This window comes from Chelonia mydas, chromosome 11, assembly GCF_015237465.2.
Source record: "Chelonia mydas isolate rCheMyd1 chromosome 11, rCheMyd1.pri.v2, whole genome shotgun sequence".
NCBI classification, from domain to species: domain Eukaryota; kingdom Metazoa; phylum Chordata; order Testudines; family Cheloniidae; genus Chelonia; species Chelonia mydas.
Window position 1 is genome coordinate 48,381,322 of NC_051251.2, and position 17,669 is coordinate 48,398,990.

At 39.9% G+C, this 17,669-nt stretch overlaps 1 long non-coding RNA gene across 1 annotated transcript in view; it reads right to left on the reverse strand.

Annotated features, from left to right (window-relative positions):
• LOC122462375 overlaps positions 1-17,669 on the reverse strand; it is a 298,741-nt gene that overhangs the window by 262,378 nt on the left and 18,694 nt on the right. The window contains exon 2 of the long non-coding RNA XR_006284883.1: positions 15,885-15,991. This is a non-coding gene — a long non-coding RNA (uncharacterized LOC122462375). The remainder of the gene's footprint in view (positions 1-15,884; positions 15,992-17,669) is intronic.

Genomic DNA, 17,669 nt, shown 5'->3' on the forward strand with positions numbered 1-17,669 from the left:
CCAGCAGAGGGCAACAAAAATGATTAGGGGACTGGAACACATGACTTCTGAGAAGAGGCTGAGAGAACTGGGATTGTTTAGTCTGCGGAAGAGAAGAATGAGGGGGAATTTGATAGCTGCTTTCAACTACCTGAAAGGGGGTTCCAAAGAGGATGGATCTAGACTGCTCTCAGTGGTAGCAGATGACAGAACAAAGAGTAATAGTCTCAAGTTGCAGTGGGGGAGGTTTATGTTGGATATTAGGAAAAACTTTTCACTTGGAGGGTGGTGAAACACTGGAATGAATTACCTAGGGAGGTGGTGGAATCTCCTTCCTTAGAGGTTTTTAAGGTCAGGCTTGACAAAGCCTTGGCTGGGATGATTTAGTTGGGGATTGGTCCTGCTTTGAGCAGGGAGTTGGACTAGATGACCTCCTGAGGTCCCTTCCAACCCTGATATTCTATGAAATCATAAAAGAAATGACTAAATTGCTCACTAATGTGCTCAGTTCTTCCTTTAACAGTGCTCAGTTAATGCACCCAGGATTTATAAGTGCAGATCAGATTAGAAGTTTATGCTCAAGAAAGGGCCATACAACATACTGAATTTTTAATATTTTTTTAAAGAAAGTTGCCAACAAAAATACTGAGACAGCCAGATTTTCTTGCGAGCCGTATCTAATTTGACATGCAGGCTGCCTTATGGAAAATTTCTGTAGAATTTAAGAGAGGATGACAACCTTTCTAAAGGATTTTTAAACCAGCATACTGAATGTACAGCAAAGATACAAGCTGATTTAAAAATTCTGTATCGTCACAGGGTTGCTGGCCCCTTTAAGGGGAATCTGGATCCAGGCTAGCAGTGACCATGATAAGCAGTTAATTGAATATCAAGCACCTGGAAGTGATAATAGGCCATTCAAGTCCAATTGTAGGTAGGGACTCAGACAGAGAAGCTCTTCTAAGGCAGAGGAGCTCCCAGAGACCCCCAACTCTAAGAAAGGGGGCCTTAAGGGGGGCTGAGAGAAGTCATACTGAGTCAGGAGTGCCTGCAGCACCACACTAGGTCGGGGGGGGGGGGGAGCGGGGGAGGAGGGCGGGGGGAACGAGAGGGTTACAGGGCAGACACACCCTGTGACACCACTCTATTACATTCCATAGGTTCTTAGAATAATTTCTGTATAGCACCATTGGTTTTATCTTTATTACATTTTCCATAAAGATTGTCCTACACAAGTTATCTTAAGATAACCTGAGCCTGGGTGCAACAGCTGTATTTGCTTCTTGCAAAGTTTTAGACCCTGCTCTGGCAAATGTGGGCCGGGAGAGGGAAGCTGGGAAGCTGAAAGGGAAAATACAGCTTGGGTGACTGCCAGTTTTATTACTCACTGATCACTGAGTGGAAGATAAACCACACTATTATTTTTAATAGCCTTTGCTGCTATTTCACATCCAATCACTGTTCTAATTGATGGCAGGAATGAAGCACTGAACTGTGGAGTATTGAAGGCCAGGGTTTTTGGTTTGCTGTTGTACTCTGGGGGACAGGAAGGGAATGCCTGATCTCAGTTCACTAAAAAGGCCAGATGAATAGGAGGCAACATTAGCAAGACCTTTGCTTGCTATGATTTTTTATCCTGAGGGATATCCTAGCCTAAGGTGCTATCAAGCACACAGCTCCCACTGCCTTGTTACTTGGGGAGAGGCACCCTAGCCACAAACATCAGAATTGTCTATTAACCATAATCCTGAATGACAAACAACATGGAAAACCTGAAAAGCAATAAGTGTCATTTCTTTTCATGCTTAATTTTCTAAATATAAAGAAATGGAGAAAAATACGTTTGGCAATAGGAAAGGATAAACCTGACAAGAAAGTGGTTTTATGCTCTAAGAATGTGTCTACTGTATCAATCACTTAACCTCTTCACTTGTAAATCCTACCAAACTTCTTTTAGTGCTGCCTTTTATCTTGTTAATTGTCGGTCATTGCGATGAAGAAAACTGTCCACACACACACACTCACATTTATGTAGACTGTACGTGGTTACATCCATTGTCTTTCTACAGCACTTCTCAATGTAACAGGAGCTGAACGTGGCTCTGTTTAGGAGCTCAGGTGAATGCCATTCATTTGGTGAACCTGCTTTTCATTACAGGCCTGCAAATGTCTTTTAATCTCATGATACAAAGTGAGCCTGGAGGAAATGTTTAAATTGTTGCCACTGAGCAGATGGCACAATCGAATCAATATAGATTTAAACACTAACTCAAACCACCAGCACCAAGCCTTTAGGGAACTTCACCTATGAACAGGGCTTTTCTGGCTGGGTTTTCATTGCGCCAAACAACATAAAGACAGCAGGTGCTGTGACAGGTGAAAAGCATCTCGTACCTTGGCAAGGTTTGATGAGGGGGGCTGTTGAATGTTGGACTGTGGCCCTACAAGTCAAAAACCGGAATGATAGTACTCTTCCCTGCAGTCACCCAAGTCCCAGTTATGAGGAACCTTGCACAAAGGAGTCTCCGCTGGCTGAATTTCCCTCCCAGATGGTGAGTCCTCAGTGCCTGCCCATTTCACAGACTGCATTTCCAACCTACTGCCATGGTGGCAGAATACCATATCCTCAAGCAACAGGAGCTTTCTATCTGGGTGAACAGACAGATTTCTTTTTTTAAGCTCTATCTGCACGCATCCTTAGCTTTGAAAATTCCACAGATTTTAAGTGCTCACTTTTCATACCAAGTGCCTTCCCTCAACCTCTTGAAAATCCCCCTGTAAATGTGTTTGCCAATCAACAGCCTAAATGTTTGCAGGAATGTTTATCAGTAAGTCACAAAGAAAAATTTACTCTGTGCTCTGTCTTCCAGCTGTTTTGCTAAATCTCTGTAATAATATTAAGTAACAATATCTACCGGTCCCTGGTAAGGCATGGCATCATGATCTTGGGAAAATTTCAATACCATTGTTTTATTTGATTTTCATATCCATCCTGTCAGGCTTCCACAACATGGAACACAACCATGAATTAGCATTAAATTCAGAGTTGGTCTAATCCCTAGAGTGCTTCTTTTCATAGCATGCAACATGAACTACTAGTTAACAGCCCTGAGATTTCCCAGCTCCTGGGTGTGTGTCTGCCTGGACACCCCACTGGAGATGGTCTGACAGATAGACTGCTCTGTACACTGACTGCTCAATGAACCCATCAGCAGTCACGGCTGTGGTATTATAATTCAAGTTGGCTGCCAAGCATCATTATTAGAACAATATCAAGACTAAAGCTGTTTTTTCTCAAGTCATAGGAGACCAGTGATTCCCAAATTCATCTCAAAGCAGGTGCTAAAACACCTGCAATCAATGCCTATCTTCCTAATAGACTAGTAATGGGGCCAAAGAAGTGCTTACTTTGGAAAAATATATAAACGCACATGACAGTTTGCATTTATTGCTTATAAAAACTCCCTGCCCACCCAATATGAGTACTATTATGTTGATTAATATGTGGGTAATTGCCGTTCAATGGATAGGAGTCACTTAGGGTGATGGCCCTCCAATACTAAATCTCAAAGTACCGAAAGAAAATGGATTTGTTGAGATAGTCAACATTTTACCTTTATGGACACCCCTACAATATTTTGGTTTGTCCATTGCTAAACTAAGGCTCTGTCTATGCTACAAGCTAGGGGTATGATTCCCCTGCTCATGTATACATACTCACGCTAGCTCTTATTGAGTATAAATAGCAGGGTAGCCACAGTAGCACTGGTAGCAGCAACAGAAGCATGGCTGAGCTATGCAGAGTACAAACCTGCCTGAAACCCCTGGCTATGTACTTCAGTCAGCTCAGCCATGCCTCTACTGCCGTTAAGGTTGCTACCACGGTTACACTGCTATCCATGCTCAATGGGAGCTAGCTTGAGTGAATGTACATGAGCGGGAGAATAATCACATCTCTAGCCTGTAGTGCAGTCACAGTCGTACAGGCTGAAGATAATATGTCTTATGAGTTTTTGAAGTATGGTGATGTTTTCATTCCTCACAATCAGACAGTCAGATTTTTTTCATCTATTTAGCTGTTTATATGGTCCTAATAACCATACTAGGACTATCCAGTGATTAAAAAAATTAATTGTGATTAATCACGCTGTTAAAACAATAATAGAATATCATTTATTTAAATATTTTGGATGTTTTCTACATTTTCAAATATATTGATTTCAATTACAACACAGAATCCAAAGTGTACAGTGCTCACTTCGTATTTATTTTTATTACAAGTTTTTGGACTGTAAAAAACAAAAGAAATGTATTAGGTAAATTGAAAAATACTAAGTACTGTAGTGCAATCTCTTTATAATGAAAGTTGAACTTACAAATGTAGAATTATGTTAAAAAAACCCTGCATTCAAAAATTAAACACTGTAAAATTTTAGAGCCTGCAAGTCCACTCAGTCCTACTTCTTTTTCAGACAATCACTCAGACAAACTACTTTGTTTACATTTGCAGTAGATAATGCTGCCCACTTCTGGTTTACAGTGTTACCTGAAAGTGAGAACAGGCATTCTCATGGCACTGTTGTAGCTGGCATTGCAAGATATTTATGTGCCAGATGTGCCAAAGATTGCTATGTCCCTTCATGCTTCAACCACCATTCCATGGGACATGCATCCATGCTGATGACGGGTTCTGCTTGATAACAATCCAAAGCAGTGCAGACCAACATATGTTCATTTTCATTATCTGAGTCAGATAGGCCACCAGCAGAAGGTTGATTTTCTGTAGTTTCCGCATTGGAGTGTTGCTCTTTTAAGACTTCTGAAAGCATGCTCCACACCTCATCCCGCTCAGATTTTGGAAAGCTCTTCAGATTCTTAAACCTTGGGTCGAGTGCTGTAGCTATCTTTAGAAATCTCACATTGGTACCTTCTTTGTGTTTTGTCAAATCTGCTGTGAAAGTGTTCTTAAAATGAACAACATGTGCTGGGTCATCCTCAGAGCCTGCTATAACATGAATATATATGGCAGATTGTGGGTAAAACAGAGCAGGGGCATACAATTCTCCCCCAAAGAGTTCAATTACAAATTTCATTAACACATTTTTTTTAACAAGCGTCATCAGCATGGAAGCATGTCCTCTGGAATGGTGGCCGAAGCATGAAGGGGCACACGAATGTTTAGCATATCTGGCATGTAAATACCTTCCAATGCTGGCTACAAAAGTGCCTTGCAAATGCTTGTTCTCACTTTCTGGTGACATTGTAAATAAGAAGAGGGCAGCATTATCTCCTGCAAATGTAAACAAATTTGTTTGTCTTAGGGATCAAGAAGAAGGACTGAGTGGACTTGTAGGCTCTGAAGTTTTACATTATTTTGTTTTTGAGTGCAGTTATGTAACAAACAAAAATCTACATTTGTAAGTTTCACTTTCATGACAAAGAGATTGCACTACAGTACTTGTATGAGGTGAGTTGAAAAATACTTTCTTTTGTTTATCATTTTTACAGTGCAAATATTTGTAATAAAAAATAACATACACTTTGATTTCAATTACAACACAGAATACAATATATATGAAAATGTAGAAAAATATCCAAAATATGTAATAAATTTCAATTGGTATTTCTGTTGTTTAGCAGTTTTTTAAACCATGATTAATTTTTTTTTAGTTAATTGTATGTCTTAACTGTGATTAATTGACAGCCCTAAACCATACCCAAGTGTTTTGAGATAGAAATAACCATGGCAGTGATAACCATATAAAGCACTTGCACATAACTATGATTTATATTAAGTAGGGGGGAAATAAACCCTGCAGCCTGATTTTAGAGAAAGAGTAAACATTTTGGTGGATTATATTCCACCACCCTTACTCTTCTTGAACTCTTCCCACTGCAAGTTGTTTTGTCAACTTCAGTGGGACTGTTTGCCAAGAAACTGAGTTATCATGGGTAAGGGTAGGAAAATTTGGCCCTGAATCATTAAGAACCAGATTCTGATCACCTCTCTCACAATGAGCGGCATATTTCTCTACAAGCAGATCAATCAAAGACAATGGGGACTAGGTGTGGAGTAAGGTATTAGTCAATGTAAGGCGATCAGAATCTGGCTGTAAGTTAGCTGATGGTAAAGTAAAAAATCATTTTATTTAGAAAGTGAACCCTTGCCAAAGCATTTGGAGGAACTGTACAACATAACATGAACAAATTACTAAACAATATGAACATAGTATAAAAACACCCTTTTAATACTCACACATATAAAGCAAACAAAGGGTGGGGGGCAATCTTACAAATAAAAGTGGGGAAGAAAAGGAAGGGAAAGGTAATCAATATTGGAGCCAACAATTTTATATATATATAGTTTTAGATGCTTTTTAAAAGTGGAGCAAGATGAACCAAGACACATGTCAGAAGGGAGATGAGTTTCAAACCCCAGTGCACATCACAGCAAAGATGAAGGGTGAAATCCTAGCTTCACTGAAGTTAAGGGCAAAACTTCCACTGACTTCAAATAAAGGCCAGCATTTCACCTGAGATCTCCTGCTGATTTTGAGATATGAAGATTGGAGATGTGCAAGCACAGATACCCAGAAGTACAAGGAATATAGACATGACACACTACAAGCTTTAAAAACAGTAGTGCCAACTTACTCCACTTTATAGGCAGCTGATTACATGAATGCAGGGAGAGCATAATATGCTCACAATTGTTCAAACCGGAGAATAGTTATTTGGCTATGTTCTTGAACATACTATAACCATCGGAACAGCACTGCTGGAAGCCCCATTAAGAGGGAATTACAATAAGCAAGCTTTGTGATCTCCAGAGCATGTCTCACTGTTATGATACAGTTATGGGATAATTAAGTGGATAGCCTGAACACATTTTGCAATTAGAAAAGTCACCTGTTTACCATGTCCAACACCTGGGAGATTTTCATGGAAAGGGTATATTCAAAATGCTTTCCTTCTATTAAAAACATTAAGAAAATGTATTTTAAAATTACCAGCATTCCTGCCTGTGCCAAAAGAAACCCACAAAACCTTAAAAATTTTCACTGATTTCTGGTCACTGGTATTTTACTGATGAATACCATTACCTAGTGATGGAAAAAACAGCATGAATCTTTGGCCAAGCCTTGGGATGATATTTCTATCAAGTGTGATTAAATGGATGCTTTGTCCCCCCTACAAGTAGGAAGTCCTGGGAATCTCATGAGAGAGTTGTTTCAGTTATTTTTTCCAGCGCAGTTGTGCATATAAAAGAGATTAGGAAAAATGGGTTATGGATCATCTACATGTTTTACCCGGAGTATGGGCCTGGTCCTGCAAGGAGACCTTTAGTCTCACATGTGTTGATTTCAGTGGGTCACCATGCCAGCACAGGGGGTCTCCCTTTGCAGAGCCCCTTGCAGGACTGGTGCAGGGGTGCCCTAAACTTCCACTGCTCTTGAAGTTTGCCACTTGTTGCTGTAGCATTAGCCACATGCCCAATAAACAATGGCAGTGTATGTTGGACTTGTGCTTCACACCGATAAGTGTGCATGTACCCCTTGTAACAGAGGAGTCTATTACATTTGTTTCTGAAGAGAGGGGTAGCACTTTCTAAAACACTTAGAGCCAAACCCTCCTGTCCTTATTCTATCTTTCCTCTGGCAAAACTCCCACTGATTCCAGGAGCAGGTTTACTTGAATGAGGTTTATAGAATTTGACTCACAGAAATTAGATATGGTTTACATTTGAATTATAAACCAAACAAAGCAACAGCACTCAGAACTGTATATAAAGTATTGCATATTTTGGGCCAAAATTTACCTCGGGTTTATGTGGCTTCTGTCACCATGCACCATGGTGAAAATACCACAAATATATGCTTACTGTGTCATCTTTTGCTGAAGACACTGAGAACTAATGTTGCCCCCAAAATAGCGGCACTCATCAGGAATGGGGTGAGACAATGACAGCCAGAAATCAGCTGGCTCAGCACATCCCTGCAGGAATCATTTTTGTTTGGATTCCTTTGCAGCTCAGAACTTAATCTAAATTTGCTTCCCCCCACACACAGCAGAAAACCTCAAGAGGAGGTGAGGTTAACAGCAATCCTGCCTGCTCTCCCTATGGATAATTGATCTCTGTGGCACCAGGGGAGAGCCTAGCACAGGGGACTGTCAATTACAGAGAGAAATAAAAAGGAAAATCAGAAGTTCTTTTAGGTCCATGGTGACTAAATACCGCATTAGGCATTTCACTGGCAGTTAATGAGCAGCTGGGTGAAGAGCCTTGAGCCCTCGTATGCTCCAGCCAGTCATTAACTGCCAGGAAAAGCTTTTTCCTTTCCCCACATTGGTTATTATTTTAAAAATAATGTATACAAAGAACACAACGATTATTATTTTTAAATTACCTAGTGATTATATATATTAATCATGAGGTCTCTGTTGTTACCGCCTCTACTATTATTAGTGGTACATCTAGGGAGAGTGTGCGGGAATAGCAAGACAAAGAAGCAGGATTAGATGTTGAAACCAAAAGATCCACAGAAGGGCTTGCAGGAAAATAAGCAGTTTGAGTAAAACACAATATACTGCCCAACATAATGCAATAAGGAAAGTTCACTTGAAATGTGTTTATCACTAACACCTGTGAGAAGGTGGAGAGAGAGCACGGGAGTGCGCACAACATTACCTGTAGCCCTGTTTTTCATCCAGAGCTGGTAAAGTTCATGTTTGTGTAACTCTACTACACAGAAACTGCAACTCACTCAACAGTTAGTTGTCTTCTCATGCTTATCATTTTTTTCTTCTATAACTGGTTCCCTATCTCTGACTCGAGAAGATAGCGCTATGTAGGTTGTTCTGGTAAAAAGAATATCTGTTTCTCTAAGGAATTAAAGGTACTGCTATATATAAAAATGTCTCTTTTCAGCCAATTCAGCGGCTCTTTTAACTCAATAATGGAGCACTCATCTGGGAATAGTAGAGAACTTTTAAAACAGGGAAGCTTACATCTATCCATTAGTGCCACCTTCCCTCCAGCTGTAATGTGCTCACCCCCCAATGATCCAGTTCATTTAAAATGAGTCCCAGTTGTCATGGAACCTGTCCTCTCATCTGATGTGCTACAATATGACTGTAGCCCATCTTCAAAAGGACTCCTTTTCATTCCCAGGGTGTTTCTGTAGGGTGATGAAGAGTCATCAGTTTCTTTCCGCTCCCTCTTGCAAGGCAGATTCTTCCACTCCATTAACATGGTAGAATAGGATGACAGACTGGCATCAAAGTCACAGTGAATCAAAACTGAGACTTCATCATCATCGTACAGTTCCTCTCACTCTCCATTTCCCCTCTATATTTGTCTTCAAAGTTCTAGAGGAGGTTATGCAAATTGTAGAAGAAATACTTAATACAGTTTTCCATTTCTAGTCTTCTGCTGAAGCCACTGTAAATAAATGCATATGAAAAAGTGTATGATACTTCAGATAACAAAATGACTGTATGCGCAGGGATAAATTAGCAAAGGATTTAAAGAAGTATACAAAGAATTGTGTGAATATTTTACAAAAGCTGCGGTAGGCACTGCTTTAGTAAAAGGTAAAAGGCAACTTCCATGGTAACACCCCTCTTTTTTTCAGTGGCTCACATCCTTCTCCATTTTATATTTTTCAGGCTGAATCTTTCCATGTTCCAAATTATCTCCCGGATATAATCTACAGAAGAGTACTCTGGAGGAAGACATCTCAGAGTTTCCGCTCATGAATTTCCCTCTTATTGTTTCTTCAAGGAGAGTAGAGGCAGGGTTTTTCCTAGTGCAGGCCTCACCCTAAACCTGGTGGATTTCCAGGGCTAATGTCCATCCTTCTAGGTCTATTCACTTCTCCCACCAGGATTCTCAGTCTCCATTCCCTCCCATTGTGAATGGGGCACTGTTTGGATCTGGACAATGAGGGGGGTGGTGCTGCAGAGATGGCAGATCACCTTATTGAAGACAGCAATCAGATGGGGATGAAGAGGGAGAGGAATCCACACAGATGAACTCTTCTTTGCATGAACTTCCAATTAGACAAGTGCTTGGTCTCTGCTCAAAGACTTCTTTTTTTTAAGTTTCATCAAAATCCATTCAGATGTTTTTGAATTCTTCATGGGTAAAATAAAATTTACACTTGTCCCATTTGTTCCTGTCAGAAATGTTGTGAATTTACAACTCAACAATGGCTGAATGATTTTGTTCTTACATGGCTTGTTTTGCAGTTCATGGAGATCTGAGAAATTGTTTTAATAGTTTAAGTTATGAGCACAGACAGGGTCCCCCCTTCCCACCCAATATGTGGAACAGAATTTTCTACTGGGTTTCTTTGTTCAATCTACAATTTGCAATGGTATGGACACACATGCAGAGCTGTCTTTGCTCTTTGCATTTTTTAATCAATCTAAAGAAGCTTCAACACTTTTGGAGGTGCTGCAAAACACTTCAATTTCATTTAAAAAGCAACAGTTTTACTGTTCCATGAACCTTTAGGAAGTTTGGGACATTGTAAAATCTTCCTTATAGTCACCATATGCTACAAGTCCATTTCAAAGCAGTAGGGAGGGAAAACCAAGACAGGTTTTAGTCCAAAATGTAGGCCAAATTCACTTTTCAACACTTCAAAGTTTACCCTTCTCATGATAAATATAAACTGAATATTTTCTTGCTTTGTTTTGTGAATATCACTCAGTCAACAGAATGAAACTTGCTGTGATTTCAGTTAAACACTAACAGCTCTCCCCTGTCTATTTTACAATTTAACATACATTAAAAGAAAAAAAAACGATGGACACCAAGACTGTCCCTAACTGTGAAAGATAACCAAAATATTTAGCCCAAATTCCTCTGTCCAACATGAACCTGATATCCAGTCATCATTATTGTAAATTATGTACAGCACAGCTGCTGAATCAGCAAACTAAGCTTATAGGAACTGCTACTATATATTGCTCCCTCCCTATTTGTTGTATACCTATTACTTCATATTTCAAGTATAAATAAATATGTCCAATGTGGAAAATATTGTCCACTGCTGTGGGACCTAATGATTTAAAGCAAAGTGTGCTACTGGTTTGAATCAGACATGTAGAAGGGACTGTAATGTACAATGTCATTGTCATATGCCATTTTCCTAAGAAAAACATGATTAAAAGCCCATTTTTGCATGTATAATTTCCCTTGGTTTTTTAAAGACTAATTCATATTAACATTGTAGTGTTTCTTCTTCAGTAATTTGCATTGCTATTTTGATTCACTTCACTTTGACATCATCATGGTGTCCCAATAGACTTTCCAAATATAGCCTTATGAACTTCTTACTAAATACAGAATTATCAGAAATAATATGCAACACATGAGAAAGTAATTACTCATGTTTTTGTTAATTATCACATTTAAAAGTCTTTGTTCGGTCATGTTTCACTTTGATAAATATAATATCCTCTACAAAATAAAAACTTAGTTTTCTCAAACATTTTTGTTTCCAGCAGCACAAACATTAAAAACATGCAGGTATCTTCTAATCCCATCTCTTATTCCTTGCCCACTGCTCACCTTCCACTATCTAGTAATAGTTTTCTTCTTGTAAACAATATGTGCTTAAGTTTTCTAATTCTACATACATAAAATATTAAATAGGAGACTTTCCAGTGAATTCAACCAGCTTTGGATAAAACAATGTACACATATGTCAAAACGTATGTGTTTATAGTTTAAAAGTAGAAAATTAGACAGGACAGTGAAGAGGTGACAGAAATATGGGGGAAGGACAGTAAAGTGGGAGGGACGTTGGTATGCGGGGGCTGTTAGTGGAAAAGGGGTCTATGGGAAGTCCAGGAAAGTATCACCTCATATATACCTTAAGATGATGTATTGGAAAGGAGTTCTCCCAAAAGTCTTACAAAGTTAACAGGAGAGCAATTCCCTTCCCGCAGATTAGGGAAGTTCAGAAGAGACACACTGAAAGTGGGTCCTTGTGACAGCTCAACCATTGAATTATTCAATCAAGAGACTGGCTGAGCTGTAGGGTAGTCCTTTTGATGAGGGATGTTTTCATTGTCAACTTCCCCACAAGCAACTTATCCTGCAAAAATCCATGCAGAACCCATTCTACAACAAAGAAAATTGATGCCAAAGTGTTTGCAAAAACTAAAAGTTTTGCAGATTTTAGCATGAATGATTGTTCTTCCAAAAATTCACATCAGAAATGCATTCTTTGGTATTTCTTGAGTGCACTATGAGTCACTGCTTAAGATAACAGCAGAACAGAGCAGAACCCAGAAGAGGAATTTTTGGGGGCGCACTAGTAATGAAGGATAAGATGAACTGGCTTGGTTGCACAAAGTAGGATTGGGGGTGAGTTAGCCTAACAGCTGGACCTTAAGAACACTTGAGTCAGAGAGCAACCATCCAGTCACCCCCTAAAATCCAAGCGGGAGGGGGGTCAGTCAGGCCTAGACACCTCTCCCCCATGCCGAGGAGATCTGCAACCAGATAAAGAGGAGACAGGGCCTGTGGAGGAAACAGAGCTTTGAACTGTAACTATGCAATTTTAAATAACTGTTGATCGGATCACCACTCTGACATGGTAATACTGTACTCACACAGGAGTAGGGAAAGAAAGCAAAAGAAAGTCAATGCGGTTTTTTCCATCAAGCATGTGGGTGAAACCCAGTAAATCCCAAGGGATGTGGGGGAAGGGGCACTGCAGCATTGCAGTGGTAGCACTATCTCCCTGCAGCAGCTCTGCCGAGGGTCTTTGGCAATTCAGTCCCATTGGAGCTCCACCGCAAAGAACTCCTCTGACCACAGCTGCTATTGGAACCCTGCATTAGGAGAGTGAGGCCAGAAGGACACAGCATAGCCCCTATGCTATTGAAATTCAAAAGTGAAAGTCAATTCAGTCTTAGACTGCAGCCCTGCTAATATGATTTAAGCGCTGCAGAGTTGTGAAATGCAGACAGTGCTACTCTTAAGCATACTTGATGTCCTGCTCCCATCTCAAACCCCAGCACCACCCTGGTGCAGGGACCCTTCACAGTGGGTGTGTAGCAGCTCTTTCTACACAGCCCCAGTGCAGGACTTCACTGGTGTGGAGGGCTTTAATTTCATAATTAAAATGAAAATAAAAGGTTAATTTCAGCATTAAAATGAAATTAAAAGGTTAATTTCAGCCTAGGTTTGGAAATATTCTCTTCCTGTTTTCACATACTGTAATCCTGTTATGTAACAAAATGAGTCTGTTTTCACCCTTTCCCCTCCCCCATGTGAGCCATATGGCCATTTGCTGAGCATCACAAGACAATAAGTGATGACAGCTGAGGGGTTTTTCTTGTTGTGCTATACACAATAAATCACTAAGGGATTTAGAGAACACTCAGGTAACAAATATATAGAAATTCATTCAGCCAGACTTTTTGATCAAATTGTTAACACCATTTAACTTTACAGTTCATTGTAAAATATGTTTTTGCCCTAGTAGCAATATATATTTAATGGTATTTTTATGACTATTTTTATAAATTCATAAAATTATGCCATTCAACTAAAGACACCAATAAATAAAGTAGCAATTTCTTAGTGAGCAGAATAAGACCTCCATTAACCAAATATTGGAGAGATTGTTATACATGCTTTAAAATGAATAAAAACTTATCCACCACTTAGCTGACAAAATAAAAAACCTACTGTCACAGATCTGGTTGGGCTCCTCCTGCTGGCAGTTTACCACATTGCTGTGAAGGCATTCAGACACTGAATTCCGGTGTGCTATGCTTCCCTGCATTTCAGTAGGCTACAGCACTGTTTCCTGCTTTGGCCTCTCTGGCACATTTCCTGGGCATCACCTTTCAGTCTGTTACCCCTTCATGGAAATGGGGTCCCAGAAACCCACTTGCCTTAAGCCCCCGGACAAGATGCCCCAATAGCTTAAAAACACCTGCCCCCAGATCGTCACCTGAAGATGTGGACTTTATTTCCTTCTTCAAGAGGCCATGTGGTAGGTATAGCATATACCAACAATGAAATTTTCAGAAATAGTTTGGCAAAAAAAATTGCAATTTCTGTGAACCCAAAACTATCTGAGAATTTGTTTTGGTCAATTATTATTATTTGAAACTTAGCTGCCATTCACAAAATGGCTAGATGAGGAAGCAGACAACCTTCCTCATAACCTTAAAACCTGTGGTCCAGGCACTCGCCTGGGATATGGGGCTCTCAGGATCAATTCCCTCCTCTGTCTGATGTGGAGAAGGGATTTGATCTTGGGTCATGCACATTGCAGGAGAGTGCCTTGAGCATCGGGTTGTAGGGTATTCTGGGGTGGGTGTCTCTCAATCTCTTCGATTGAAGCCACTGTGTGGTATATTAATAATGTATTATGCATGGAGGAACTTGACCTTGGGTCTCCCACATCCTAGGTGAGTGCCCTAACCACTAGGTTATAGGGCCATATTCTCTCTCTCTCTCTCTCTCTCTCTGGTCCAATGACTATTCATCAACATTCATAGTGGCAGAATAGCAACACACAGACACTTTGCATAGAAGTCTAGCACATTATTGCTCTTTACTTAAATCACATTTGAAACACAAATCTATACAAAAAGAATAAACCTTTCATGCACTTCCTGCAGTTTTCTCACCACTCCAAAGCATTCTCTGGGCTGGGGTAAGGGTCCTTTGTGGGATCCAGGGTCCATCCCCCTGCAGCTGCATTACTTGAGTTTTGAAACACCTCTCTCCTTGGGTCAGCTTGCTTCCCCTGATTTTGTCTAGTTTGTCCCCTTCTTTCCTCCTGCCTCAACTTCCTGAGTGTCTCTATGAGTCTTCTCATGGAAGTCCTTTTATAATCTTTTGTTTTTGTCACCTGTGTCTTTTTCCTGATTTGGTATCTTTCCACTTTCCCCTTCCCTTCAGACAGGAGGAGGAAATATATTCTCCCAGCTCATGCAAACTCATTGACCTGAGGTACTTTCCCTTGGATAGATGGTCATTGAGTTCTAATGACCCACTTTTGTCTCTGATCATTCATGACACAGCAATCTTCATAGTAACAACTTTGTAACAACAACTAGGATTCATAAGTTGTACAGACAGATTCTCAAAATCACCATGTCCACCATATTTGCACAAGAGGCCTGTGTGTCAGTTAATTATGTTCTGTTTATTTTCCTACAAAACGATTGTACTTGTTCTGATTTGTAGGGTTGACTTTGATATATACAAATGTATGTTTACTGAGCTGTTCAAAGGTTCATATAGGCTATATAATGAACTTTATCATTGGAACGTCTGTGTTTTTTATTTTACTTTTACATCTGCATACATCTGGAACCTCAGTATTATGTACTGTAATTGCCATGAAAATACTGATATTGACATTTGAAAGTAATAAACTACAGATAAATAAAGCAAACCAATATTATCTTGGTATTATTTAGGACAGGAAATGTGTGTATTGAGGTGATAATATTAATGGCTCTCACACAGTAAATGTCAATGTTATCATGGCAACCACTCTATGTAATTCTGAAGTTGAATAGTGTAATGTTAAAATGCTATAGTTTGGGCCTGATCCAGCTTTCAGTCAAGACATGGAACTCTTCTACTGACTTTAATGGGAACTGAATTGTGTACTTTAAGAGCAAGCACTGCAATGGAGCACAACGTACAATATAGAGGAACCTGCAGAAATGACCCCTCACTTTTATTTTTCCTTCTTTGTTCCATTTTCTCCAACATTCTAATTGCTTGTTAGACAATTCAAGATTTCACGGTGACAAGACAGGAACATAAAGCATCTGTCATTTCTTCATAGACCATAACATAGTTCCAAGCTGATTATCCAATGCCAAACTATGCAGACCAGATTTTTACTGACCTTAGTTCTATCCCAGTGAACTTCTGTTTGTCTAGTTGCTATTCATGCTGTTACTCACTTTAGATCACAAAGCAGCAATAACTCTGCAGAATCCAAATACATTCTCCCTGTTATAAAGAAAGAGAAAAGGACAGTTTTGTTAGGACATCAAAATGTACTACTTATCATAGGAGGTACAGCACGGTGCTCAATAGGCAACATGAACCATTTAAATAAAGACAAAAGAATAAACAAGACATACGTTTTCACATATCCAACGTTTTGCATAAATCAACTCTCTGCTCGACTTTTCACCTCTAATATAAGGGTGAAACAAAACAAAAAACCCTTTTTTTTTTTACTTGACTAAGGTAACTATGAACATTAATATTCACTGACCTAGGGAGACAATAGGTATTTCATGGAGGTATGTCAGTCTCTCATCAGTGGGCCCTTGACTGGCATACCCGAAAAGAAAGGTGTCTCAGATCCAAACCCTCAAAGTTCAAGGGTATCTCCTAAATACAACATTGCTGTTTTGGTTCATCTCCAGTATTTCTGCTAGGGATGGGAAATAATTTTAGACATTATGCAATAATTAAATTGCTGCTGTCTCTTGGGAAGAATATTTTATATGCTTTAAAAAAAAAACCCAGATAGCCAATTTTGATTTTCTCTTGCACTTTCTGGTTCACACCAACAGTCAAATTGCTCAAAAAAGACATAAAAACTTAAGAAAGGAAGTTCACTAATGCCTTATTAAAAGTCATGGAGAATTGAATAGCTAAGAAACCATTAGAGTCTTACAGAAATTGCTCTAGAATCCTAGGGCCACCTTTGTACTCCCTCATGTCCAAGGGGAGCCAGAGGCCAATTTGTCCCTCCCCCGCAGGTAATTTAATTTTCCTAGGAGCATTCGATCTGCACAGGAGAGCCAGAGTACATTATACTCCATGCTTATGTCCTCACAACCCTGACACACCATGAACACCATCCGGGGACTCCTTCATGCAAGGTGAATCCCTACCTGCTTTCCAGCCCCCTAGTTTTTGATAAAGAAATATATCCTTTCTATAGAAATTTCAACCTATTCTATAAATTTTGAGAGAATAGTATCCCTGCTATGGAATTCTACAGTTTGTTTTAAAGGTCATCATCATTCTCTATTAACTTCCCCAGAACTTAACTGTGGTAAATGAAGAGAGGGGGTAGCTCCCTTTTATGGACACCCAGCCAGCCAGTAGCTATCGAATCCCTCTTAGTAGCTGTTCTCTACTTGCTCTACCTGTAAGGGGTTAAAAAGTCTCACTGTGATGCATAGGTAAAAAGAAGTGAGTGGGCACCTGGCCAAAAGAGCAAATGGGAAGGCTAGAACTTTTTAAAATTGAACAAAGACTCCCTTTTGTCTGTTTGCTGTTATTCTTGGGGAGAGGCAGACAGGAAGCAGCTATGCTGTGAGAAGCTTAGGCCAGATACGAAAAATCATTGCACAGACAATCCAGGAAGATTTTGGAAAGTGTAGGGGACAATTTCCTGGTGCAAGTGCTGGAGGAACCAACTAGGGGCAGAGCTCTTCTTGACCTGCTGCTCACAAACTGGGAAGAATTAGTAAGGGAAGCAAAAGTGGATGGGAACCTGGGAGGCAGTGACCATGAGATGGTCAAGTTAAGGATCCTGACACAGGGAAGAAAGGAAAGCAGCAGAATACGGACCCTGGACTTCAGAAAAGCAGACTATGACTTCCTCAGGGAACTGATAGGCAGGATCCCATGGGAGAATAACATGAGGGGGAAAGGAGTCCAGGAG